This window comes from Diprion similis, chromosome 7 (genome assembly GCF_021155765.1).
Source record: "Diprion similis isolate iyDipSimi1 chromosome 7, iyDipSimi1.1, whole genome shotgun sequence".
Classification (NCBI taxonomy): Eukaryota; Metazoa; Arthropoda; class Insecta; order Hymenoptera; family Diprionidae; genus Diprion; species Diprion similis.
In genome coordinates this window covers 7,745,887-7,773,768 of record NC_060111.1, presented here as the reverse complement: position 1 = coordinate 7,773,768, position 27,882 = coordinate 7,745,887, and the positions used below count along the sequence as shown (strand labels likewise).

The following is a 27,882-nucleotide window of genomic DNA, read 5'->3' as shown; positions in this document are numbered from 1 at the left end:
CATCTAAGAATGAAGTGTAATGCAGGCCGAAACACAACGGGATAATGTTTTTCACGATTTTGTATCTTAACATTATAAGAGTTACTGAAAAAAAAACCTTCAGAATCCTGGACGATGGAGGTTCAGGGGTGCGTCCATAAATTACGAGATCGGTTTTGGGGGAGTGTCGGATTATGACGAAATATGAGTGCGGGGAGGGTGGGGGTACGGAAATTATGACGTTGTATACAAAAAGCGACATTCACAAATAAAAAATATTTCCATTGATGCGGTCTCGCTGAGGCGTTGGAGCTAGGAACATATGTAGCTCCTATCACAGGTACAATTAGATGAAGTTTCTGTAATGCATATACTTCCATTCATTATGCTAGTTTTAAAAAATTTTTAGCCGAGCATTTGTTTTACACACCTGATTTGGAATAGGAGAGGGATGGGGGTTCCATCTTTTTTTTATGTCATTTGGAAGGGGGGGGGGGGGGGTCTTTAAATCTGACAGAAGGTGACGAAAGGGAGGGAGAGAGTCAAAAATGTGCAAAAGTCAATGACGTAATTTATGGACGCTCCCTTGGCTTCAAAAGATCTTTCCGCTCTGCACTTTAGCGCGGTTCCGGAAATGAAGAAGCAGAACTTTTTGAACGTCGGCAACGGCCATACCATGTTGAAAGCACCGGTTCTCGTCAGTCATCGTCGTGCTCTCGGATGATTTGGTCACGTTTATTTTATTGCTTGAAGTATTTGCCCAGTGATGAGTTCGTAGCACGAGAAGTGTCCGGTACTGGATGAACTGATATATTTTATAGTGAGTGGACTGCAACCTATCCTTGCAAGTGAAGCTGATACCGTCTTTGGCAAGTGGGGTTTACCCCCTGCCACTAAACTTAAATTTACAGTTACCTAAAAACTATGAAAACCCCATCGCCTCTAAGTAATTACCCAGAACCGACCAGGCCACAAGTAAAAAGAAACGCCGAAGATCTATCAAATGATTCGATAATTCTTTGGGATGTAAACATCGACGATGTACCAATTCAAACAGTATCGAAACCCACCCGTGATTAGGTTTTACCCAGCAGTGGTACAAAAACTACGGCTATCTCGACGAAGATTTCATCATCAGAAAGATGTGGCAAAGGTGCCAAATATATGTCTTAACCCAACGTAGAAGTCAGAAGAAAGATGAAGTCTAAAATCGCAGAGAACTCCGGACCATCGATAATCCGTGAAATCTCAAAAAATAGTAAAACTCCGAAAAGAAACACCAAGGATATTTGGATGCTAGGTACAGCCGTTGCTAATCTAAGTGGATCAGTAGCTCATCAAGCTTCTGAGCTAGAGTTGAAAGTAAGTGACGCTCTCCACCAAATTGAAAAAATCGAACCGAGATCTAGCATCCCAAATTGAGTCACTCAAAAAGAGGACAAATCATACCGTTACCACGGATACTGTACCTCAGCCCGAATTGGAACCAACGAAAGATGTTTACGCCAACCTTAACCGAAACAATATCCCAGAAGTGAGCGAATTACAAGGATCAACAACACCATCCGTCGATCAGCGGTCTGGCTGCGATCCAAAACAACTCCAATTCGGATGCTTCTTGTGGTTTTTCGGACGACCATCGCCAGGTTGCGACAAGATCTGCTCTGCAACCGTGCATATGTGCTTATATATGTGCTATATGTGCATATATGCTCCGATACCGTGATGGCTGAAGGGACGGAACCAACGCCATTGCGACGAACGAGTTCGGAAAATATACAGTCAGTGGGATAACCAGATCCTTTGAAGCTTGAAAGCCTGTATCAGGATTATCAGTTCGCGTCGGTATCACGAACGAGTGTGTAATCCGTGCCAATGCACCATTGATGCACTCGTCATGAAATCTAAGTAGGCAAAGCAGCTCGTAGCTTTTTACTGTGGCAAGATAAAGCTTTTCCATATTACACCAAAAAGAGCTCGCACCATTGATGGTAGGAGATATTCAGCATAGACTTCTGCACCGTGAGATCACTTGCAGGGGCGATAACACAGGCGTTACGTCTTTTCATCAGGCGTCTGATATCCGGTGATATCCAAGGCACGGATGAACGCCACATTTATGAGATTATTGAAAACTGATAACCCTGCATACACCAGAGGCAGCGACACAAGATGCGGCAAGTCAAACGCAGATAAGACAATAAAGGCAGCGTCAAGGTTGGCACGATCCATGGTCAGTATTGAATAAGGCGCGCCTGCTGCCTAAGCACACCGTACTTTATAACGGCACACATAAGATCATGCCCTGAGATAAAGAACCGCGAAGACTGATCCTAAAATTCCAAGAGATTAATGTTATTGGCAACACAAATATTGAGTCAAGTGTCAGAGGTGGTGATACCATAACCCTGTGAGACAAGAAACTCACAAGGAACGTTAAGTCTGAAGTCGGTTGACCCCTTCGATTCTGATCTAGTTCATATATGTTGAAGTGCATCAAATACTACGGGACACGTATTTTTTATGTGCTTTTAAACGTTTTAAGGGGGTGAAAACAACCTCGAATATGGATGCTTAACGGGGTCGTTTCTTGACGCACTTGATGTATTTGAATGAAACTTCCGCTTCCATCCGAAACTGCTTGTGACAAAACACCCCGTTGGGTGTCCATTTTTGGGTGTAATTTTCACCGCTTTAAATCTTACATTGCCGGTGTAAAAAAAAATTGATGAAGCCAATCAGGAAGATACACAGATCTAGAAAAAATTACAACGGCAGTGGATCCTAAGTAACTCAATTTTTTCCAAAAGTTGCATAAGTGACATTGGATGAATTCCGCATGTGTTTCGTGCCCCATAAAACGCGCTAAAAGTTTTTTAAGACTTCTCGTAAAATCCCTGAAATACTGACATAATACTCAGAAATCCTGTTACTTCAAAATTGACTGACATTTGATCCTTTCACCGCTCGACAACATTTGCAACCCAGAAAACACCAAGAAAATCCCTAGCCTCATTTACCCCATTTACAGACTATTTTCATTCACAGTGGTTACGGAGATAAGACTGCTAATTTATTCGGTGAGAGTTTCTGAATCCGACTGAAGGCACGTAACATGCCGTAAACCAGTAATCTGCATTCTTCCGTATCTATATATATACTTGCGAATAGAAGTTACCACAGAGCCAGTATCGAGGCATTAGAGATGAACTTCAGTTCGTATACCGTGTGTCCATGAGGAAAGTGCGCACTTTATGCGTTATGCGACAATTACTGCCTAATTGAGCAGCCGACGCAATACCAACCGCGACTATCAGAAAATGTCCCTAGGAGCCTACAGCTAACGGTGGGCTCCTAGGGACATTTTCTGACAGTCGCGATTGGTATTGCATCAGCTGCTCATTCAGGTGGTAACTATCGGCCAATAAAATTCGAACGACTTGACGTACGCGCATAAGCTGCACACTTTCCTCATGGACACACGGTATATAACGTACATGGTACGATTAGACAGAATTACCGGGAAATCACTCACCACATTTGTGATTCGCTCTACCGTATTATCGCTTGCGAATTCTACTGCTCATCAATGGAGGGAATTACCCACTGCATTAAGTACCTTATTAGTCGCAGGATTGTCGAACATAGATCAGCCACAATATTTACCCAATTCAGGAATTGGTTTTACAATCCAACAGATATAACTTTCGGCTCAATTCATAACTGATCATCCAAAAATGTAACTTGAAAAAATTGGATAAATGCATTCACCGCTTTTTCAAACTTTCATACGCCATTTGTGGATGGAGAAAACAATTTTCTGTTTATTCAATTCATATGACCGGCACTTTCATTTAAATGAGAATGAGAACATCTTAGAGATCCTGCGAAGCACGTAGCGTGCTTGGCGAACTTGAATTAGCACCTTGACGACGTTTTTCACGGTGATAAAAAGTCATTCGATCTTCCAAAGAAATTATTTATAGACATGCCGAGCAAAGGTGTACGTATAAGGTGCTGGAAAGAATTCGGAATAATTAATTGATTTCACGAAATTGCGATACTCACGATTCCAAGGTGTAACCTGGCCTCGTCGCGTCTGTCGCCAGGTACCGAATGGCGTGAGGCTGCGATTGGTACCTACTGCTTGTGAGCAATGGTACCAACTCAACGCCGCCGGTAAGTTTGTAAACCTCGACGTCTTCGTTGTATCTATTCTTCGGATCCAAAGGGGGCATTGATCCCGGATAAGGATCGGGACTTATCCCTGCAACGAAAAGAAGGATGAATGATATATGGCACGATGCGATGGTGACTGGTATCTCGAGTTGTTCGGTAACTTAAGTTTACTTGTCGATCGGCAAAGTAGTTGCAGTATAACGATCCCAAGTCGAGAAAGTTGTTAGACTTGCGGCGGAAACTTTACTCTTTTTCCAAAGCTATATCAATGTCTCTACATTTTTAGTATCGTGAGCGTAATACCGTAAGTCGCTTTTGCATCGTAGAATTTATTCATATCCGTAATAGCCAACGGGTCGATGTCACTTCGATCAATACGCGGCGATCGGATCGTCCAACCCTGAAAAACAATTGTAACGGAATCAGAAGTTTGACAATGAGAAGAATTCTTGGGTGGGACGGGAATTGGACTGTAAATTATCCTGGGAAACAACCATCGGGTGGTACTTGAGCGAAACAAAAATTGTAAAAACGTATAATCATAATAAATCCAATCACACGTGTAAGCTGTGAAAAGTAGATTGTATCTACCAAGTATATATTACAACGCTTTGTGAATATAAAATGGTTTAGAAATTAGAATTGCGAAGTTGTAACGAAATAAGCCTCGATCCAGATGGTGCGGAACCACATGCTTTACAAGCTCAGAAAATTATTATATTAACACTCTTTCGCATTTATTTATTTAACATGTGAAAAAAGCATCTAAAGATAAATACCAAAATAACATTTGTCGGTGTATATTTTTCAATTTCACAAACTCAGTGGAATTTTTATATCGCAATTGAATAATTTATACGTGAAATAAAGTCACTTTTTCGTCTTCTCATAACTGTCCGGAATAATTTACGAGCTAGTAATAAATTAAAATATTGTTTACTGAACTGAAAATAAGAAAAATAATTCCAACGTGACCACATCTACCTGAAAATAGAAGAACTTCGACCTCTGCAATGAACCTCAAAAAAGTATTTGCCAAGGATATCCAATTTCTAAAATTATGAAAATTAAGACCATGGAATACAACAGACGCGTTTGAAATTGGTGGGGATAACGTTTACGCAGTCAGAATTTTCCTTGCAACGTACAAAAACACCAATACTCAAAGAAAAAATTCATTATAAACCGTTTCAAAAATTTGTTCAGTGGCTTGAGATTTTTTTTTTTATTTATTATTGTTACTCAAATTTAACTTAATCAAACGAATCCTTCTCACGCACACGAAGTAAAAGACCTAATTGGATGATATTAAAACAAACTCTGTTTCATAAAAAAAAAACTCGAAACAAACATTTCTTTGGACGTAAGTTACAACGAAGTTATTAACGAAGCGCAAGTTGCGTCACGCCTCGTTCCTACTTTAACTGAAATATTCAAATATTTTGGGAAAAACAGGGTTTATAGAAAAATCTTTTTTGAAAAAATGTTATTGTTTCAAACGGGCATAATATGACGATTTCAACAACTCAGTGATTGTAAATTCAAGAAAAAAATCAAACACAAAGAAATATTTCCCCGTAAACTAAACAGTTTGATAAGAGGAAACCTACACCGATTTAAAAAAAAAAATGCATGTGATCAATTCAAGTATAAGCGATCAATCGGTATAACTAAGATACCAGCCAGACTACACAGTAAGAGGGAGAAATAAGAGAAATGACGGACATGAATAAATCGTGTTCGAAACGAAGGGCGGGAAACGAGGCTCGTCGATAAAACTTCACGGTCGCAAATGTTGAAAATACAACCAGGTATCGGTTGTTTGACTTAAGAGGCGATGACACTCCTCGCGCTATCGAGATGGTGTATACAGTACCTGGACGGCTCGTATAAGTTCTACATTTTACGACTACGTTACACGGCCATTGGTACACGCATCGAGTCGATAGCCGCCTTAAAAAAATCTCAATCAATTGAAGATGCGATTCGAACGGTCAAGGCCGTATAAAAACGCAATTTGGTCGTTTATATTCCGGTGTAAAAATACTTTAACGCTTATTGTCAGTGTATCCGCGTTATATAAACTAATATCTGCAGGTACGTGGTAAATGTACAATATATTACGTGCTTATGTAACCGGTGGAAGATTTTACGAGAAACCGCTATCGTAAACTGCACGTGAACAAAACTGCCCCCGTCGACCAAAGAGTGAAAATTCTGAGGTACAGTATAACTCTTCTTTATACCAAGCGTAAAACCTCCTTTACTTCGATCATGATCCTTCCGCATCGCTGTTAGACTTTTATCATTATCCTAGTTCTACCTTGTTCGTCGAGTGGTTTACACGCCCAGCATTTGCTTTCTATATCTCATTCCTTGCTCATGGGAATTCTACGTCCCCTTCATCGACTATTTGTAAAGAATATTGTACAGTGTTCTGGATTTCTCGAATTGTATGATTTTCTTACTTTAAGGCATACGTGAAGTTGAGAACATAAAAAAAAATTACAATTAAAAATTGTATGGGTTGAAGAATAGATAACGAGGATTGTTTCGTTACGATATTACAGGTTATTGAGATAACGAATGTATGAAGTGAATAATAAATCGAACATTGTCAGTGTTTTGTCACTTTCTTTAACAATATCATTCGACTGCTTGTTTTTTTTTCTCTCTTAATAGATTAAGAAAAATTCTTATTATAATATTTACTTTATAACTATTCTTCTGTTACCTTTGATATTATTGGAACTACACTTATTTCGGATTTTTATTCTACAAAAAAATATCGTGTATTATACCGTTTCATAAAACTTCTCGAATAGAATGAGCAGAGAAATCTTTTAACCGTAGTGTGAATTCTTTCGCCAAAATAGTTTCTGTCTCCCGCTGGACTGGACTTAAGTAAGATGTGTACCAACGGCGCCAAAATACCCTAGATCGGTGGTGATTAATTTCTGTGACGTTAAATCTGCGTGGGAAAAAAATGAGCGGGACTTTAAATAACTCACATCACAATTCTTCATGATGGCATTACCGAGCAGGTTAGGAGCCATTCATTAATTACGTAAGGGCCCCCAGGGAGAGGAGGGGTTAAGAAAATCTATGCATGCCCTTATCTTGGGGGGAGGGGGGTAAAATCCATTCTTACGTAATATTTTACAAGTGGAAATTTATTATTAAAAATCTATTTCTATTTCAGATGCTGAACGATTTTCTTCATTCCATAATGTGCACTTCGATTTAAATTTCATTTTACAAATTTTTATTGTTTATTAAAATTTAAAAATCTTAAATATGTTAATTTTCATCCATTTTAAATGTCATAAATAATAATTATATTATAGTGAATTCTTCCCGCGTATTAATTTTATTTTATTAATTCGGAAAATAAAAAATGATTCTTGTGTTATTCGTTTAAAGATTGTTTAACTGATTTATGTTTGTTCACTTTAAGATTGTTTAAAAACTTACTTTTAATTATAATAATAATATTCCAAAGACTGGATAGTTATCTAATAGTATAAAGATAATCTATATCTGATAGCAGTGATAAAGTATAACCTAAATTATCTGCTAAAAAATAAAAATCTTTGATTTACGTCAAACTGTGAGTTTTAGTGTAACTGATCCTTTTCAAACAACGTTTTATTATTCAGAAAAACGAGATTAAATCTTACGTAAGAAAAGGAAGGGGGCTTCTAGAAATCTTATGTATCCTTACATGGGGGTAGAGGGGGTTAAAAATCGTCAAAATCATCCTTACGTAATTAATGAATGGCCCCTTAGCGTTCGCCAGAAAAATAATTCCCCAACAATATAGGGATTTCTTTAGACAGTTGGTACACATCTCACTTGAAAGCTTTGACCTTGAAAGAAGGGGCGTCACCATCTATACTCACACCACGCTTTTAACCTCATTTTCTGTATCAATATAACTCCGAGCAGAGCATTCCAATGTCCTTAAATATAACGTTATTTTCTATGTTTAAACCACATAAATTAGCAATCACAGCTTATCGATGAATCAGAGACTAAAATGTTAGAAACCCAATCCATCGATTGGTCTGATTTCTCGTAACAATACCGCCTTCACTTTGACGGCACATCTAACTCTTAAAGGGGACGTATCTCAATGGTTACGTGGCTTTTGTACGTCGAAATTCAAAGCCCTGACTATGTTCCCATTCACGTGTGTGTCCCAACACAGAGAATATTTACACCAATTTTAGTCAAGTAACGATGATGTTTTCAAATTTTGATAGCTTTATTCCTGTGAAATTTTCATCATAGAAATTTGTAGCAACTGCAAGTATAGGAAGAAAAAAAATATTTCGATTTGTTCTGCGAATTTCCTCAACAAACTGAGCTTCTTCAGGGCTAAATCGACCCCAGAGCGCAGCTACTTTAGCCTCTAGGATACATACAACCGATCATCCACTCGATAGAATCTCTACGTAATCCATTAACACCGGCTCATCCTTTAACGGACAACATTTACTGCGTGGAAGATGGCGGTTAATTTGAATAATAAAACGATGTGATAGGGTGGCCAGAAATTTGTGGGAAAAAAATTCCATGAAATTGCCAGTTTTTCCCAGGACCTAAAACCTAGTTTTTCCTGACATTTTCCCAGTTCTAGTAAGTTACTAAAACCTAAATCGTTCAGTTTGCTGACTATATATTCGGTTTAAATTCAATTCGAATTCTCGATGAAAATAAAAAAACTTATTACCTCAAAAATCATTTCTAATTCCCATGATGGAAAAGTGACATTTTCACTTTTTTCCATGAACAAATTACAAATCCCCTAACAATACCAGGTTTTTCATGACCCGTTTTAAATTCCCTGACATTTCCAAGTTTTTCAGATTTTCCAGGTATGATTTGGCCACCCTGTGTGAGTAATTATTAGAAATTACAAGTTGATGTGAAAAATTTCAGGAATAGGTGAACTTTCACTCTGTGTGGTGTGGTTGATTTGAATTCTTAGAAATTTCGAAATATTACAGCAAAAAAGATGAGATGATTGTTCATAATTCTTTTAAAATTTTCATCATTATAAGAATAGACAATAATAGTCTTACGAATCAAGGAAATTAATATTAGAGTACGTGAGAATAGTCGAGTCGGAAAACTCGATATTGGTGCAGTGTTTTGTGCGCGTAGTTACAGCTGTGAAAGTTTAGTTACCAATTTCTCATTAAAATCACGTGTTCTCGGCAATTCCTCTTCCGTCGTCTCGCGTCGATCTGTCTCGAGAGTATCTAATTATATTGAAATAGAAAAAATTCTGAATTAAAACTGTGAAGAATTTTAATCCCCATTTTTTGGTTTTTTAACTTTTTTTTTAACTCTCCATATAGAGACTATTAAAACATTAAGGGGCAGCTAATATGAGTCTCTAGAGAGAGAGATTATAAAAAGACAACAAAGAAGCCTCATCATTCATGCTCGGATTCTTGAAACTTTCTTCCTTATAATAAACGAGATAAGAATATAATATATAATTTCAAGAACTGAATAACAGTAAAATAAATTTAACCCGTCTACGTCGCTTGAATTCGCTCATTCATTTCTACAGACTGTATGTATATACATATAATACTTGAAACACTGGCATAGAAAATACGAAATTCCTGAAATTGCCTCCATTTTTTTAATGATAAGACTTGGCTGCTGTATATATGTGTGTGTACAGGGTTTATCTCTAAGAGGCAGCTCCAGCAATTTCACAGAACAGAAAAAAAAATAAAAAAATTTCACCAAACTCTCACTGCTTGAAAACTAGCGCGGGCAGTCAGATAAGCTCGGTGACACGATGGCGGGTTTATTTGAAAAGGGAATAATGAAAATTAAAGAAGAATGGAAAAGAATTGTACATTGTCAAGCTCCGGACTCATGCCCAAAATTTTATTTCGCAGTGTACTTGATACATAACTGCACATTTCAGTTCAAGAAAATGTAACATATAGTACCTTTGACTGACGTAAGACCCGAACGATTTCACAATTACATTTGAAAACATTTTCAAAGCAAAGAATGAAGAAAAACCGTACCTAGCTCGAAATTTTCATGAAACAAAAATCTTGGAAACTCCCTTATCGATTTGTATGGAATTCGATGTCTACGAATTTTTGGATTGAAGTTTTTTCAACTTATTAGTCGAATTAGTAAATTAAGCCGATATTACACAAGATTTCATGAAATTTTCAATTTTCCTAAAACTTTCACGTGAACGTGAAAATCCACGGTTACTTCAGAAGATTTTTACGAATTTTAAACAATATCTTATAAATATTTTAATGGACTTGGGCGGATTTTAAGGAGTGAAAAAACATGAGATTACGAACAATTTCAAAATTTAACGTAATTTCGGAAGATTTTCTTACAGTGTTTTGAAGCTTTTTAAAATTTCAAAGGCTGACATGTGATTTTAATGACTTTTTAGCGTTCTGTTATAAAAACTCGACTATTTTCCCGAGACTTTTTAAAGATTGATTGATTTCTTGGACTTGAAAGATTTCAGAAAATTTCGTGAAATGAAAATTTCTGATAGTGCTCTGGGGTACCCGGGCTTTTTCTCTAAGTGTAAAAAAAACTTCACCAAGATGTCTGCGATATCGGTGCTTTTGCTGTCTTTCTGGCCTCCTGCGGTATGGTTCCTCAGCCAATGGACCCAGAGGTTGAGTTTTGGGGTAACTGGAGCTCGCTTCCCGGCGAGGAGCCGTTGCAGGAGCCTCACCATCAGGGAAAATCCTCGGGCGATCGTTCGTGCCTTGGGGCTTCGTTTCCTTTTTAAAACATATTTCAAGATATCGTCGGTCGGCGAAACGAGAACGAAACTGGCGATAAGACGGTGTGTTGTGCAATTTTGATTCATGTTATATACCGACGTTTCGTTGACATGTCACATGGACAATTTGACAATGGCAATTATGCAATTCAGATTTCAAGGTATGTACCGATCAATATTTGTCTCGTTGTCAACGATTGGAAAGAGTGAGGAGTCGGTCAGTCTTGAATTGCATAAATACAGGCAGATTCATGATGCGTGTTGAGGACGTTCATTGCAGACCGTGAAATGGGTTTGCGATGATAATTCAGTCGCTTGAAGTAAAATACTCGATCCAACTATGCCAGACAATGTCTCCAACGACGAAGTCAACATATCTTCGTCGCGAAAATCAATTCAACTAATGGGTTAGTAAAAAAAATTATGTAACAACTAAACAATAGTGACAAAATTCCCCAAAAAATCACCGCGAGTATAACGAGTATCATAAAATTACCGTAAAAAAAGAAGAAAGTAAACTTTTAAGGAAGTTATAAAACTTCCTAATACTACGTGTATTTTTATCGGGGCTGAGCTTCTTCTTTAGAGAACTAGATTCACTCGCAAATGAAGACCCTAAAGTTCATTACACTTTAGCATCAACTTATTCTCATTGAAACTAATCAACAAGTTTTATTTGAAAATTTTCGCATCATTTTCTGCGAAAGTGTGAAACCTCGTTTTTCAAGAAACAGCTTGTGGTATATACCTACGTTATGTAGCATACACTGCATACCTATATCTTGTCTGGCAACGGAAGTGAGATTTGAAAAAATATTTATTTCGTGTTACCCGAATCTCTCGCTTTCGCCATGTGCGGAAACATTCGTCAAGTGCTTTCGGAGGATGTCGCTCTACAAGCACTTTCAAGATATGAAACGAAGGAATCGCGAGCTATCTCCTTTCGAGTAGAGGAGATATAGCTGACTCGATTCACTCCTCGGCTCTCGTTCGACCCGCTCCAGATCCCGACTCTTTACTTCAATTACATTTTGCACTGCGGTTATCTCACAGGTTAGAAAAAATATTTGACACTATCATTATTTCTGTTTCAATCAAGCTGAAGAAAATTTTTACTATCGAGATTTGCAGGTTATAATATAATTACAAAATCAAGCAACAAAGATATCGAGTCGCTCAATCACTTTGGAGAAACAAGCTTATACCATTGCATTTATTTCATACTAATTCCAGCAAACAAACCAATTTTGATATTATTAATTTACATATATATATATACAACATAATAAACCTTCATCGGTTTATCGATCCAGACTGGACAAACACTTGAACAAGATTTTTTTCACTCGTTCATATTCCGCGAAGAAATCCTTCAGTCCACTATTCCTGAAGTCTATCGCAAGTTAAGAGGATTAGATTTTCATCTATTTAATATCCAGAAATGTTTCTTCTATCACAATAAAGACACAGATTCAAATTATTTTCGCTTTCCTCACCCAAAGATGAAGCCCTAATTTTCAACCTCATTTCTAACATTGAAAATAACGTTATAATTTTACACTAGATATTTTTGAGAATAAAATCTGAAAAAAGACTTGACCCTGGAGATTTCGCTTTGACCGAAACTTGAATTCATCGAATTCAACTTGACCGTGAGGTTCTACAAAACTTTGTCACTCCAGAAGTAACGAACCATTCAACCCAAATTAGAGATTATCGAGTTCCACTGTGATTGACGACATTGCGTGATGGAGTGTAAATCGTCAATTTATCTCACGGCCCAACAATATCCTACATGTAAAAGCGAACTTCTTTTTGAAGCGAAGATTTTGCCAAGGGTTTCAGGAGAAGCTACAAAAATGATAAATTCCCCTCCTCAAAAATATTTTCAAGTTAAGCTGCTGACTTTTTGCAAGAACTCATGAAAATTATTTGATTTGTACAACAATTGTTTTCTCTAAGGTTTCCTGTGCTTGCCTGCAGCTTTTACATGTGCTGACCAAACTAATAACTAAAAAATGTTATCGAGAAAGCTACAAACGAATGAGTTAGTATATTTCTGACGTATTCTGGTGCATTCAACACGATAGAGTTACCAGTTTTTTTCAATCACGTCACGATTGCGATACATTCGATAAAAAAATGGCAATGTTGACGAAAATTGCAATTTTTGGATTCTATTATCTTCCGAAACCGCTTCACAAAGTACAGTGAACAAATCTTATGTCATGTGTTATGATCAATAGAATGATATACTTTATTATTAATTTTATCACGTCAGAAATAGCCATAAAAATATATTTTTAAACCGAAAATTCCATATTTTTCACATTTGTATAGGTGTAGTATACAATTCTCCCTATTTTAAATCCTTCATCAATGTGACAAGGATATTTTCATTTGCCTTAAGCAACTTAAGTGGCATACTTCAACATAAGAAACCCAAATTTTTAACCCCCGGCATCATTGCAATGGAAATTCGTGTTATAATAGGATTAAGAATATAATAAGTCAGCCCATTAAAATACACCAACTCATTCATATCGAAGTTTCTCTAAATAAAAAAATTGCACGGCTCTGATTATTTACGTATATAACGAGTGATCTAAGTATTATTTCTTGCCTACGTGTCGTGGTTTTGCAGGCTCTTGAAAATGCTGAGTGATGCTGCAGAGATACAGTCAGCGGGGTGACACTCAATCCTTTAGAATAGGACCCTTATTCGACTACCTATTGCAAAACATTAGCACCTGAATCGAGTTGGGTGATGAAGTAACCAAAGGTTAGGAACTTTTAAGTTTCCCCTACGTTTGTTGGTAACTCAATTTTTTCGCAGCGCACTCTCGAGATAGAAAAGCAAACAAATTTCCATTCCATGTTATAATTGTAATTAATGCTACCACTCTTACTGGTCCATTCCCTTTCCAATATTCATTTTTGTTGCTGTGGTAATAGAATTTCATAATTTCTCAAGTAAGACAGTGGAAGAGGAAACTTGCATCACCCCGCTGGGTGTAGTCAAAGTCATTGATTGCATGTAATGGGTGCGTTCCGAAACTAGCTGATAGCGCTGAAAACTCCCTAGGACAGAAACAGAGCTAGTCGCAAACTCTGCAGCGCAAAAGAGATAAGAGATTGCTGATGACACTAAGTTGCGTTCTGAAACCTCAGTCAAGTTACTCGAGTATCATTGTTTCTCTGTTTGATTTTATGCGTTTGACAGAGATACGATGTACCCGAGTTAACTCTAGTAAGATTTTAGAACGCAGCTCTGGGAGTTAATTTCGGAACGCATCCAATATCTACACGGGGAATAATTATGGAAAATGTGGATTGAACAGTTTGAATGCAAGTACGTACTCTGAATGAACTGTGAATCCTGTGAGGCGGTTCTGGCGAGTACAATCGAACGTTCTTTTTACGAAGGGTTGCCGCACAGGGGGCGCCACCCCCCGGCTTTCCCCAAGGATGATACTGCGCCAGCATTTTTTTCAGCTGAAAAGCCCCAATTCCGCGGTTAGATAAAAAGAAATGATCGGCAGACGCGAAAGGATACAGAGAAAAAAACGTTATCGAACTAACCAGCTAATTTGTTTGACTTCGGTTTACCAACCACTTACTTGAAACAAAAATATTGATACATTGATTTGAATGCTACGAGCTTTCGAGCTATATAGATGTATTTCAAACTAGTACATATTTATTTCATAGGGTTAAACTAGAACTTTCGGAACGACAACTTCCCTTGAATCAACTAACCTCATTTAATTCGTGAAAGAATAGTACTTTAACCACTGAACACGTCGGTTCAAAAGTACCAAAAGATTAGAGACAAAACGCTTGCTGAAATATTAACGTTATTGCCAGATGATATATTTGGCTGAATGTGATATTTTCCACCATAATCAATGATAACTATAATCAAAGAAATGTGTATTATGTTGAAACAAGAATTTGGTTCACAAGAAAGGTTTTAATATTCATTTAAGAAAATTGCTTTGTTGATCAGATTATATGTATAGCTACTTCAACCAAAAGAAAATTCCATCCAAATAAATGAGGAAATGTTTCAGTGGAACCAAGGAAGGGTTCTTGAGTTGCTATGTGTACCACATTTAATTCAAGTTATTGACTAATACAATGAAATGTAACTTTTATCAGTTTTAAACGATCACGTGTAGTTGAAAATTGCAGATTTACACTTGAAATTGATTTCAAAAACTCTCGATACCATTGCATACGTGCTTGTGCTGTACAAATGAATCATTGTTTCCACGAAATGAACAATATTTCATTGAAATAGATTTAGACAAATCTGCCCACCATTTGTGATGCGATATGTTGGGTTATGAATTTGAACCAACCATGTTTTCCAAAAACTATTTCGTAGTGATGCTACTGCACTTATTCAGTGGCAGTCAATGACAATAGCATAACGGTTTGAAACAAAAAAAATTATGCAATCTAGCAAATTTATACTACATTTATATATCCTAGAGCCGTAGATTACCTGTTTGCAGAACTGGCTTAATACTCAAACACTAAAGGTATTAAAGTATCGTTAAATTATTTAAATAAATTTTTAATCCGAATAGGGGGTTAGTCGTTGTGATTTCAGTTTTTTCTGTACAATGCCATATCTCCTTTGATCGGAAGAATATCGCATTGGGCCTTAGTCCAGTCGAATTAGAATTTGACCCGGAAAAAATTGTAAGTAGCGATTTTCCTTCGGAGCAGTCTACATTTCGATTTTCGGGATTCGCAACCAATTGCTTCAGCCGCTATCTTGAATTTCTTTTCCAATTAATAAAACTGATACAACTGAATCAGTGCCGGAGTCAAGTCTCACGTTTCATGGAGCTAGCATTGAAACTTTACGCTGCAAAAATATCATCGACAGCATATCATGTTTTCAGTTCAATAGTGTATTGTGCATTGACCTTGGGAAGTAGATGCCAAATATAACCCTCAAATAGTCAGTTAGTAAGATCAGTGTACGGTGAAAGTCATCAATAGCTTTGTAATTGTAAGCGGACGAAAGATGGAGAATGATTTTCGAAAGAAAAGGTTAACAAAATACTCATTGAAAAACGGACGGTAAATAACAATTCGAAGAGATTGTTAGGAAAATACGGTGTTCTGAATTAATAAAACGTGCATGTTAGTTAGTTGGTCTGAAAATGAAAACAATCAAGTCTGTGTAAACAAACTTCATGCCATTCTATTTACCTCAACTTCTCTCGCTGATAAGCCACCAAATTTCTCCAACTCGGGCTCTTTTTCTTATTTTTCCGTAACACTTTCCTTATCATAATCATAGTGAATGACTAACGAACACTTATGAGCCGTTAAATTACGGGTCTGAACATGTTCGATGCTGACTTCACGCTACGGCCGTTAGTTCGTACGACGGCCGGCCTGAGCCTAAGATGGCGCTAGCAAGCGATTGCTTTTCGCCGCGAAAATTCGCTGTTTCGTGCTTCAGTTCGTGCAAGTTTTATCGCAACTCTGAAGTTAGATTTTATTGCCCTTAATCCTGAATTAAAGGTAAAGGATGGATCTGTGTCATGTATTTCGTAGAATGTTGAAAAAAACATTCGTTCTTGTTTTATTACGACGGGAATTTTGCTCACTTTCAGTGTCGTTTTTTACGACTCTGAAAAAGAATTTTGAAATTCGGAAACATACTTGACACAGATTGCTCTCTCGCATTCAAAATGCTTCTAATACAAATTCAATATCTCTGTAAATGACGGAGAAAACTTGCATCGTGTGAACCACTGCAAGCGCCAGATGCACGGGAGTAGGCAACGCCCTTAAGGGCCGAAAAGAGGGGGTGAAATTGTATTATTGCATTATTACGTTTATTTTCCATTTTACATGAAAAATGCTTATTACCGAAGTGGCTTAAAATAAAAAATGCATTTGGATATAAAAAAAATTCACCTTCTCTTTTCAGGTCTTAATCAAAAAATATCGATCCTAGGGAGAAAGTGATGAACACCAAAATTGTGGGAAATTTAATTCCAAACAACTTTGGTAATTACCATTTTTCGTGTGAAATTGGAAATAATCGAGTTATTCAGTAAATTCAAGGTGGCGGCTAAAGCAATGTGGTGCGAATCCCGACAACCGAAATGTAGACTGCCAGTGCCCCCCCCCCCCCCCCCAACGATTTCCGAAGGAAAATTGCTACTTAAAATTTTTTCTGCGTCAGCCCCTTTTTTGGTCTAATTCGATTGGGCTACCTTGTAAATATTATTTGAGTAAAGGTGCATTTTTTTACATGAAGCATGCTTGGATAAAATATCAAATTAGAAGAGAAACTATGTTAGTTATGTCGCTCAATCTCCATATAATTTATTTTAATTAATTTTTATTGGTCCCAAATATTGATTTTTTAGATTCAAAATTACAGAAATTGTCGCTTTGAATAAATGTGTTCTCAGTACTATGCAAACGCATGGATTGTATAGATCAATTAATATTTATTAAATCCAATAACTTTTTCTCTTAGTGAAGAAACACCTGGAGATCGATAAATCGTAGGATGTTCACAAGATGGTGGGGACTAATTAAGTTTCCCTGTCACGGAAACTTTTTTCTAATTCGACTTGTTCCAATTTTCATCCCGAACCGGCGGTACAAACATCCCGTAATATTGAAATAGATTACCTGAATTTGGTCTCGACGCTTTTGACGCGAAAGCTCCGCTTTGTGCTGCTCCCACACCGCATTTCCTTCTTCGACGAGTCGGCGATCCCGCGATTTGCGCACAGCCTCTTCTACTTCCGGTACATACGAAGTCCCCGGATATTCCGGTGCCTCTTTCATCGCTGCTGTCGACGTTGTTTCGGGGTCCGAAATGTGTTTTGAAATTACTAAATAAAAAAACTCACATTCTATAAATAGGTATGTCAATTTTTGTTCTCTGCGAACCTTTTCTCGCAAACTGGACACGTTTAGTTATTTTTGCGGGAAGGTAAAAGCCAGTTTAAGCCCCAATACTTTTTTTAAGTCTAGGAGATGAAAAAAATAATTTTCTCCGGTTATTTCTCATTGAAATTGCTTCAAAAAAACGACGGGTGGAATCGGATTAAAAATCTCATAGAAATCCGGACTTTTCAATCTCATAATATATCAGCTAACAAAAACAAAATTGTAAAATTATGTGGCGAGTTGTTTGAGCTGGAAATCTCACGATAGTTTCACTCATGTTACAAAAATACTAGTTGAAATATTGACAGAAAAACTGGTCCAGTTAACCACAAAAGCTTTATCACACGCGTTATATTGATACAGTGACATTTGCAAATTTATTTATATACCGTCGTCTTACTGCGAATTTATATCCTCAGATATATCCTACCCTGTGTAGGGACACGTTATATCTTATTGTACATCATTCGGATTTTACGGCCTCTAAATCCTTGGGAATTAGACGAAGTGAGCTTCTAGCTATGCGTTATGTCAGCTATCAACCGCTAGATTTACTGATTAAATTAGATACGGCAGCGTTAATGGTAAATTTATTCATTATTTTAGATTATCAGTTCTCCGTGGCCCCCGTATTCTTCATAACCAATTTCGCGGAAGATATTTGGATGGGTACTTTACTCTACCGACAGGGGAGGCAATTGCGTTACCTACAAGTATGCCATACGGTGAATGCGCCTGAATTTATGCAACTTCGGGTACATTTCACTTATCGGCACTTGTCTCGTGGTCCGTGATTGGAGGGAATGAGGAGTCGGCCAATCGTGAACAGTGACATGAATATCGATCGATATATGTATTTACAATTGCCGAAACGCAGGCGGATTTTAATACAAAGTACGCTGAATTGCGTTAATGCAGGCGCATTTACTCCAGATTAAATTGATTGTGGAACATTCCCACGGAGTACCTCGGTATAACGCGAAACGTGCGTAAATCAACTATTGACCGACAATATATCTGATTAATTACCCCAACATTTTTTTTGGTGAACGATTACGAGTAAATCGAAATTCCCGGACATGACTAAGTACCTCAGGCCTTTGAGTCAGAAAACCCCATAAGCTATCAGCGAAAAATCGTATTACCCCGTGCAGAAATTGACTTTAGATGAGACTTGTGAGGGCCATAGGAACACCACGTGCCCCGTAGAGGGTAAATTATTGACTTGCCCTTGCCAACGGTTTAAAAATTGATTTTGTTTTCTCAATACTTTGATTACAAATTCTAAGCAAAACTTTATTGCTTCAACCATTTTGAAAGTATCTTCTATTTCTAATTATTTGGTAAAAACTTATAATCTAATATTTGAAAAAAATTGTATAAGTCAAAATTTTGTTTCTGTACTATAATCTTGAGATATACTATTCAATATAAATTAATTAAACTATTTGTTAGAGGTGAGAATGATTGGTCTAAGAACACTTCGTAAGATTGTGCTAATATCGAAAACTTGAAGTAATGGCACCGCGTTTTGTCCACTCGGAGCCTTGTGCTTTATCACAATTAGATACGATAAAAAGTTTATTTATCTTTTATCGTGCAAATTTAACAAAAGGGCCTTTTTATAGAGGTTACTAGCTTTGTTTTTTGAGCCATTTTACGGTTTACATTATAATTTATCCATATTACGGTACGGAGAGAAAACAAAATTTATACCAATAGAGTAAAATATAACGGAAGTAGAATTGGTTAATGAACTATTAGATACTATAATACACTATATTTTATGAATACGAATTTTTTAAACACTGGCTTATTTCACGTAAATTTTTGCACAGCTCTACTACTATTGTCTAGCACAGACAACCAGTGTAGCATAAATCGTATAAATCAGTTGAATGCCCGGACCTATCAAACAATTCCTCTAAAATAGTGGAAGGTTATAGAATGTATGATTCTTCGAAGACCGTTGAAACGTAGAAGCACAGTACTCTAAAGGCGCAAAATTTACCTGATTATCAAATTCCCGAACCTAAATCTGAAGATCTGCAATGAAACCGTGCTGCTCGGACTTCGTAGCTTCACGACTTTTGCTTCGACTGCATCTAAAATGAGGTCAAATATGAAATTCGCATCGTATAAAAAACGTTCATAGAGATAATAATCACCGGATCTGTCCACCAAAACACGGCCGTTGTGCAAGTAACCCCGGTGGAAAGTGAAGACCGTCAAAGACTCGGCTACATTTTGCAATTTCTGATTCCACTGCTCACCGGGCGTCTTTAACACGCGACTGCCGACCCCGTAGCTTCAGGACGACGTCGACAATGCCGAGACTGGCTCGGCGACGTCGCCTGCCGTCGCACTAGCAGCCTTTGCTTCTGTGTAGATCTTCACCGTTGAACGAACACCATCTCACCCCCGAGTCTTTTCAACGATCAAGAGGGTTAATAATAATATGCTTAGGTACGACATACCTGTACGTTCCATCACTGTCCTTCAACATCCCGCTAACGTGTCCCAAAATCTACTAAAAGTGACACTATCTCCAAGTCATTGAAAATGCTACATATTAAAACTCAAATATGTTGAAATTGACGATTCTACTATCTTTTCATACATGCAAACCTTTCGACCAAGTCACCGACCAAATAATACAACGAAAAATAGTGATTTTCTGATTTTTACGCGGGTTCCAATGGAGAACTATTTTAGATGGAATCATGTTAAGTAACTAACATATTTTTGAACAGTTACATCACCAAAAAACAAGGTTTACATTATGGGTTTGATGAAGATTCTAACTTTCACAACAAAAAATATCGGTACAATGAATAGTATGAAATTACATTTGGTCTTTGAAACTGAAAAGTGAGGTTATGTTTGCATGATTTATGAACAGTTTTTGAAAAAATTGGGGGAGTTGCATGTTTTGTGGCAATCAAGTAGTGTAGAAGGGAGTTTTCTGAGATACGACACCACATCATTGAGTATCGTTTATCTTTACTTGATGTTTAAAAATGTATTCATTTAAGTAATACCTGGGCCCGATTATGCTGCCAGCACAATACGCCCCTTCGCGAGGATCCCACCTTAAGACTTGGAATCCATGCCCAATCGAATTATTTCGATATGTGTAAAACCGCATGTCTAGATATTTACACTCCCAACTTCGTTTGAAAAAAAATTGCAAGATTTATTACATAAAATAAATTACGGATTCGAAAAAGTTTTTTCATTTGGCCACAATTTCTTCAATTTTTCAACCAACAGCTTCCAACAACAGGGGATTACAACATTACTTCGCTGATTAGGTAAAACCATGATTACTACAAAAATCATTGGTACCATGTTACTTATTGTCACACTAATCAAATGCTTAGAATTTTATACGCAGAGAAATTGTTGACTTGACTCGGTGTACATGGATTACAATTTTCATTTAACGAAATCAATCGAAGGTGAGAAAGAATTTTTTATTTCAACCTCCCTATTTTTACAATTTTTTCTATACTGCGATACTTTGGTGATTTTTAAGAATAGAGTGTTACTGTGCATACGTGATCTGAATCAGTAAGAATTTAAAACTGAAATTATTAATCACCAACGTATTTTGTTGAGATTAACGATTCAAAGAAATAATAATAAGGTCCAATTTTGTAAAAATTCCATTTCTAAATTTTTTTAATCTAATAGCGAAAGTTATTAGTCCCCAATTGCATGCAGTGCAACTAGGATAATAAATTTGAAAAAATGTCTAACACTGAAGAAAAAAATTACCAAGTGAAGTTGATCTAAACTGACTGGTATAATGAAACCAGACAATGCGCATCGACTAACTAATCGGGTCATAAAAACCCAAGATTAGAAGTAAAATAATTTTCCGCAGTTTAATGTAAGAAATAACTTATTTCTATACATCGAGATATTGCCCGAGTGAAATATATTTTGTAATTGTAATATTCGGTGCGTGAATTCGCCTCGAGGCACAAATAGAGGTAGCGAGATGCTATTTCGACGTGGTTGAATCCGTTTCGTGCGCAGGCAATTAAATGGTAATTTAAGGACGGATGAGGGCTGCAGACTCATCTCGCCGAGATTGTATTCCCCCATTGCAACCGAGCCCTGGAGCAGGAATTCCTGGCTATTAGCACTTTGTGACAATTTATAATTACTATATAGGTATACCTTCATAATGCAGGCACAGAACGAAAACAGCACGCCGCGCAACAATTTGACTAATTTTCATACTTCCAGGTGATAAGCGTATCGCGTATGTTACTTCACGTTTTATAATCATTTGTGATTATAACTAATCAATCCAATCGTTGCTGAAATTGGTGTACATATTATATAACTCGGTTTCATAGATCTTCTAAATTCCGAACAAATATTCAATTCAAATTGTACTCTTTCTTTTCTGTAATGTGTCATTATGCCTAATTATAATCTCTGTAAAAACTGAATAACATCATTACGCTGTAGCCTGTCAATAAAACGTCCCAGCCTCTTAAATATGCAGAGCACACAAGAATCCAATATGAAGCTCAAGCCCAAATCTGTAAATGCCCAATAAGGGATTAATAAGGAATAACTTCGGAAGCCTATCGAAGTCATGCTCAATATATTAAAAAAACCTTACTAGCATGCGAGACTGCGGGACAGGAGAACTCAGGTTCAAATCACCAAAGTGTCAAGAAGGACTCGAATGGTAGCTTGCCACAATTGTAAGGTGGGTCACTTTGTTCAGGCGTCAAATCGATTATCTCAGGTTTGTACTCATTGTCAGTCCAGCTAAGGCTAGGCAAGGATTTCTGCACTTTACCTGTCCCCTGTACGAATAGGGGTATTTTTGTTAAACGTCTTAAGATGGCTGCAGACGCATAACAACAGTCATCAAACCATCTGTCAGTCACTCCGTAAAAGTTATACGCTTATGGGTATGGAGGTACTGATTGTGATTGTTGTTGTGATTATTATTATTATTGCTATTATGTATACATAGGTATATATGTATACACGTTCATAATGCTTCAAATGACGAGAATATAAGAAAGGCAAGTATCGACATTTATCGATTATGCGGCGATTAATTATAGGTTGCATGACTGGAAGAAACCCTGCACTATAAATCTGGGCCGGAAGATGAGCCGAAGTCGCGAATTGTAACGAGTGAATAATTCAGGAATATATAAGTCATGCCTATACACAACTTTGAATATATCGTCAGTCAACGTCCATAGGTATCAAGCATTTTTTGATAATCGTACATCTACACTATTAATTAATACATACACTAGAAAAGAAACCTTAGAACACGAGTTATTCAACAATCTACTACAAATCACTTGTAAAATTTAACATTCGCTTTCAAAAATATATGTTACGCTGTATGTACAATATTTAATAAGTGTAACTTCGTTAAACACATTGAACACTGTGCATCATGGTACCGTGTGAGAATAAACTTCCTTGAAAACTTTTGAGACATGAAATTTTCCCTTGGTCTCCCCTCTTCAAGCATCCAAGAAATCAAACGGAGCTATTGCTAGAGGATATGAATACCAAGCTATTTTGTTCATCCGACTAATTTCGATCTGTACTACAAAGAAATTTTTTCTCCGTGTACACTCTATATAACATTAAACGAATATTCAAACGTAATTGAAAATTTCAATCATACCTCTCCAGCGACTTTGATTAGCTCTCAATAAAATGTAATTTTCATCATATAATATGCGTGTATGATATACAATCTTTGTCTTAAAAGATCACCTCAAACGGGGATCTAGTGAAGTGACTAACGATTCACGCGAACACCATGATTTATGCGTGGCTTTACACGAGTGAAATTTATGTACACATACTTTTCGTTTTTTCAAACAGATCAATTCATCCATAGCTTATTGTTGGAATTGAACGATTATCAGGTAAGCTTTATTTCTGTTTAATCTAAAATTTACAGATTCCTCACAGTTTACGCATACCTACAGTAGGTAAATACCTATGCATCCGCTTCCAACTTAACTCACCAACGTTATCTACGTATATATACACATGTGGGTTAATTTTGAAGCTATCTCAGAACTCGTCGGGTATGCTTATTTAGAAGCTCGAACCCAACGAAGTTGATTGCAGTATCGAGAAACGTATGTTTTGTATATGAAGACGTTTCACTTGTTATACATCGTTTGTCGATTATTCAATAAAATACGTATATGTAAATGTATGTCGATGTGTAAATGAGACAAAAAATCAGTATCGAGAAACGTATGTTTTGTATATGAAGACGTTTCACTTGTTATACATCGTTTGTCGATTATTCAATAAAATACGTATATGTAAATGTATGTCGATGTGTAAATGAGACAAAAAATCATATATCATTTTATCTGAGAATTGTTACAATTGGAGAATTTACCGTATCGTTTCACAGATTCAATCTCAAAAAAGAAATTTGGAAAAGAGCTTAAACTCTCAGGTCATATGAGACTATAACTGCTGTCACGTCCGCAAAATGTGTCGAAATAAAAGTGACAAAATAGTGATTTAAGAGGAGCAATTCAAGCTAATCAAGTTGAATCTTATTCTAAAAAAAACTCCTGATCACTCTGTCTGTTTCTGATATGAAATCAGTGTTTTAAAATTCATTGTGTTCCGCGAGCAATTTTTTAGTTACCTAGATGTAACTGAATTGATTTAGGAATGTTTTTAGAAATTTATCCTGAAGTCAAATCGTGTTAAAAGTAGAAAAATCACTTAAATCTTTCATTTTAAATGCTTCGTGAGAGTAATGGCAGTGCTCTACAGCTACCGACTCGCTAATGGGCCCACAATCAAAAAGGATGGGATAGTCGTTTCGAAATTAGCTGGCAGCGCTAAAAACTCCCTAGGACAAAAGCAGAAGAAAGTCGCGAGCTCGGCAACGCAAAAGAAATCAAAGATTGTTGACAGCACTGGAAGCTAATATCGAAAATCATCCACATAGGGTGCGTTCCGATATTGGCTCCCGGTGCTGTCAACAATCTTTTATCTCTTTTGCGCTTCCAAGTACGTGGGTAGCTCTGCCTCTGTCCTAGGGAATTTTAAGCGCTGCCAGCTAATTTCGGAACGCACCCACAGTTGCATCCACAGCACAGCAAGTACGTTCCGATAAATGGTCTTAGCACTTTGCGAAGATCTTATGATGTTGTGACATCTTAAAGGTCAATCCCGGACAAATTAAGAGTTAGACTAAATATTACCCAGCCTACAATCAATAGTTTGGGTTACCAATATCGATTAAGCACTGATGTTTAATGGACAAGCACCAAAAACCCGAGTAACAGAATTATAATTTAATTGTCATACCTAGTAAACGAGAGAAGGGTTGATTGTACAACTTACCTTGCATGCTCGAATCAGAACATATGTTTAATCGGCAGCTAGTGACCTCCGTAGAGTGGCCTAGGATACCGTGGGTAAATTCTTGACAGTTGAATAATTGATTGTTACGTATCCTGATCCGTGCAAATACATACGTCCCAGTTCATTTTCGTGAATCAATTTGAGCCCGACTCTTAAATTGTCCAGAATTGATTGTTAAGACGTCGCACTATAACGATTCTGCGCGTGCGTATTTGAAGTGAAATAGCTATTCTATGCCTATCCTTATCACACACCGGCCTCTTAGATCGCAGCGCTACATGATTCAGTTATGGTACGCAAAGCTCTTATAAGCGGGATAATACGAAAAACTACTATAAAAATACTTACGTGATACGTAACTAGCGAGTCAATTGGATATATGCTATTGATACCGTTGTATGTAATTACTGTTGCGAAAACCATGTATTTGAAAAACTTTTAGAATTCGTGATCACATTTCTATTAAATTAATAGAGGGTATCGGATCAAATTGATATGTTTTTTTATAATTTATTTACTGAATAAATATTGATAGTTATGATTGAATATGCTTCCTAGTTCAAACACGAAATATTGTATATTTTCATTCACAGCTAGACAACGCACTATCTTATTCACTCTTTCTGAATATCGGGTGACGCTATGCACGTTTTCAATTACCCTTGCGTTATGTTCAAATAATCCTAGTGTTAAGGGTGAGATGAGTGGGAATAATCTCCGACACAATCTTGCTGGTGGTAAACGTGTTTCTTTTTGTTTCCAGGGACCTTATTCCTGTACATTTATCAGACAGCCCTCACCTTTGTCACCGGTGTCAGTCAACGCTCGGGGCAAAGAAAATTGCTACGCGCACGCGCATAGTTGATGTTTTTCGGTTCGGTATTCGAATACTCTGCCGATAAACGTGATAAAAATTCCGGTACGTCACAGTGGGATATATTTTGTGACAAGTAGCATGGAATCGATGGAAAGCGGCCTTTTAACGATTTCCTATAACTTAAACACAGGAGGTAACTATGAATTAGTGCCGAAAGGCGTCCTGTTCGGTTCGTGGTCGGACTCAATCTGCCTTCTAAGCGCGCGCCTTCGGCGCGTGACCGCCGTCTTCTACCGCAGCGCCACCTGTCTAGGAGACTTTCCGATCCCGGCCTACGCGCTGCTAGCGCCCTCTCTTAATCTCTCTCGCTTGCTCTTCCGCTCGCCCGCCAACCGGCCCCGAATTGGTCTTGCGACCTCCTCGTGCCGTTTAGGGTGATCTGCATGGATTTGAGAAAAATTAATTCCTTGGGAGATCTATAGCCCTTAAGGAGAAACTCCTTGGCGTTACATACACGACAACACGTATTACGTGCTCGAGTATGATCGTGGGCGAGCGTCGAACCGCGACGGAGACGTTTGAACAGTACGATCGCTTGAATCGGCAATAACATTCAATTCCACACCATCTCGAAATATTGAAGTCCACGTATCTCAATTGCGAAAAAGTTCCCAACAGCCCGATTCTATAGGTACGCAATTCTGAACAAACACATTTCAATTAATTTTCATTTGACGCAGAGATAAAGAAATATCATGGACTCTAGAAAACCGCAATAGTGAATTCGTATGTACTGTACATACAATCCATGCCGTTACTTTATTTCTGCATTGTGTGAAAATGTGTTTTTGAAATGAAGAATATTTTTCCAAAGTAGCGTATAGGATGGGGCTGTTTAGCCCTTTTTGTGATCGAGGTATTATACGTGGATCTCGGTATTTGCCGATATAATGTCAGAATCGACCAAGATAATTTCTAAAGGCCGGAGCACATAAAGTTACAGAGGCCATAGGCAGAATGCAAAAGCCGTATGGCTGGACTGCAATTGCGCATGCGCCACGGCTTCTGCATTCTGCCTATGGCCTCTGTAATTTTACGTGCTCCGGCCTTTAATCACACTTGCTCATTTTCTCGTTGAATGATTCGTAGATCACAACATTAAACATTGCTAAAGACAACCAGCTAGCCACAGATATTTTTTTAAAACAAGCAAAAGGGCATGATCAGTGCAAGGATAACGGCAGTGCTCTACACTTACCGACTCACTTATGGGATTTAACCGAATTCATGAACGTCCGTTAAAGGATGTTCATGAATTCGGGGGTACCAATATTATTTGAGTCGGTAACCGTAGGAAATTTATGTACTGAAATTTTCCTCGTTATCCCTCGCTGAGCTGCTCTGAACTATAAATATGCTCCGAATTCTGTCCTTGGCAGTCTTCAGCAACAATGTTCAATCTACGATCACAGCGAAACAAATTGAAACAAATTGACTACGTATATCTTTAAAATGACTAACTATTTCTCACCTCGTGGTGATAAATATGTAGTTGCGACTTTATATATTTATTCATTTGAATTTCAGGCTGCAAGTTAACAATGCAATACAACAATAATAATATAACTATGGTAAATAACAATCTAATATGAATAATTTTCAAAAATCACTGTGCCGAAGTTCATCTTGCTAAAGTCCACATTACTTGGTCTGATAGCGAGACCCTATATTTGTGGAATTTCAAAAATAGTTTAACTGCTTCCAT

At 37.3% G+C, this 27,882-nt stretch overlaps 1 long non-coding RNA gene across 1 annotated transcript; it reads right to left on the bottom strand.

Annotated features, from left to right (window-relative positions):
• Window positions 1–14,640: 14,640 nt before the first annotated feature.
• LOC124408010 lies at window positions 14,641–15,130 on the bottom strand. The gene is made up of 2 exons (XR_006929384.1): window positions 15,034–15,130; window positions 14,641–14,748 (listed from the first exon to the last, which is right to left on the bottom strand). It is a non-coding gene; the product is annotated as an uncharacterized LOC124408010 (long non-coding RNA).
• Between the last annotated feature and the right edge of the window lie 12,752 nt (window positions 15,131–27,882).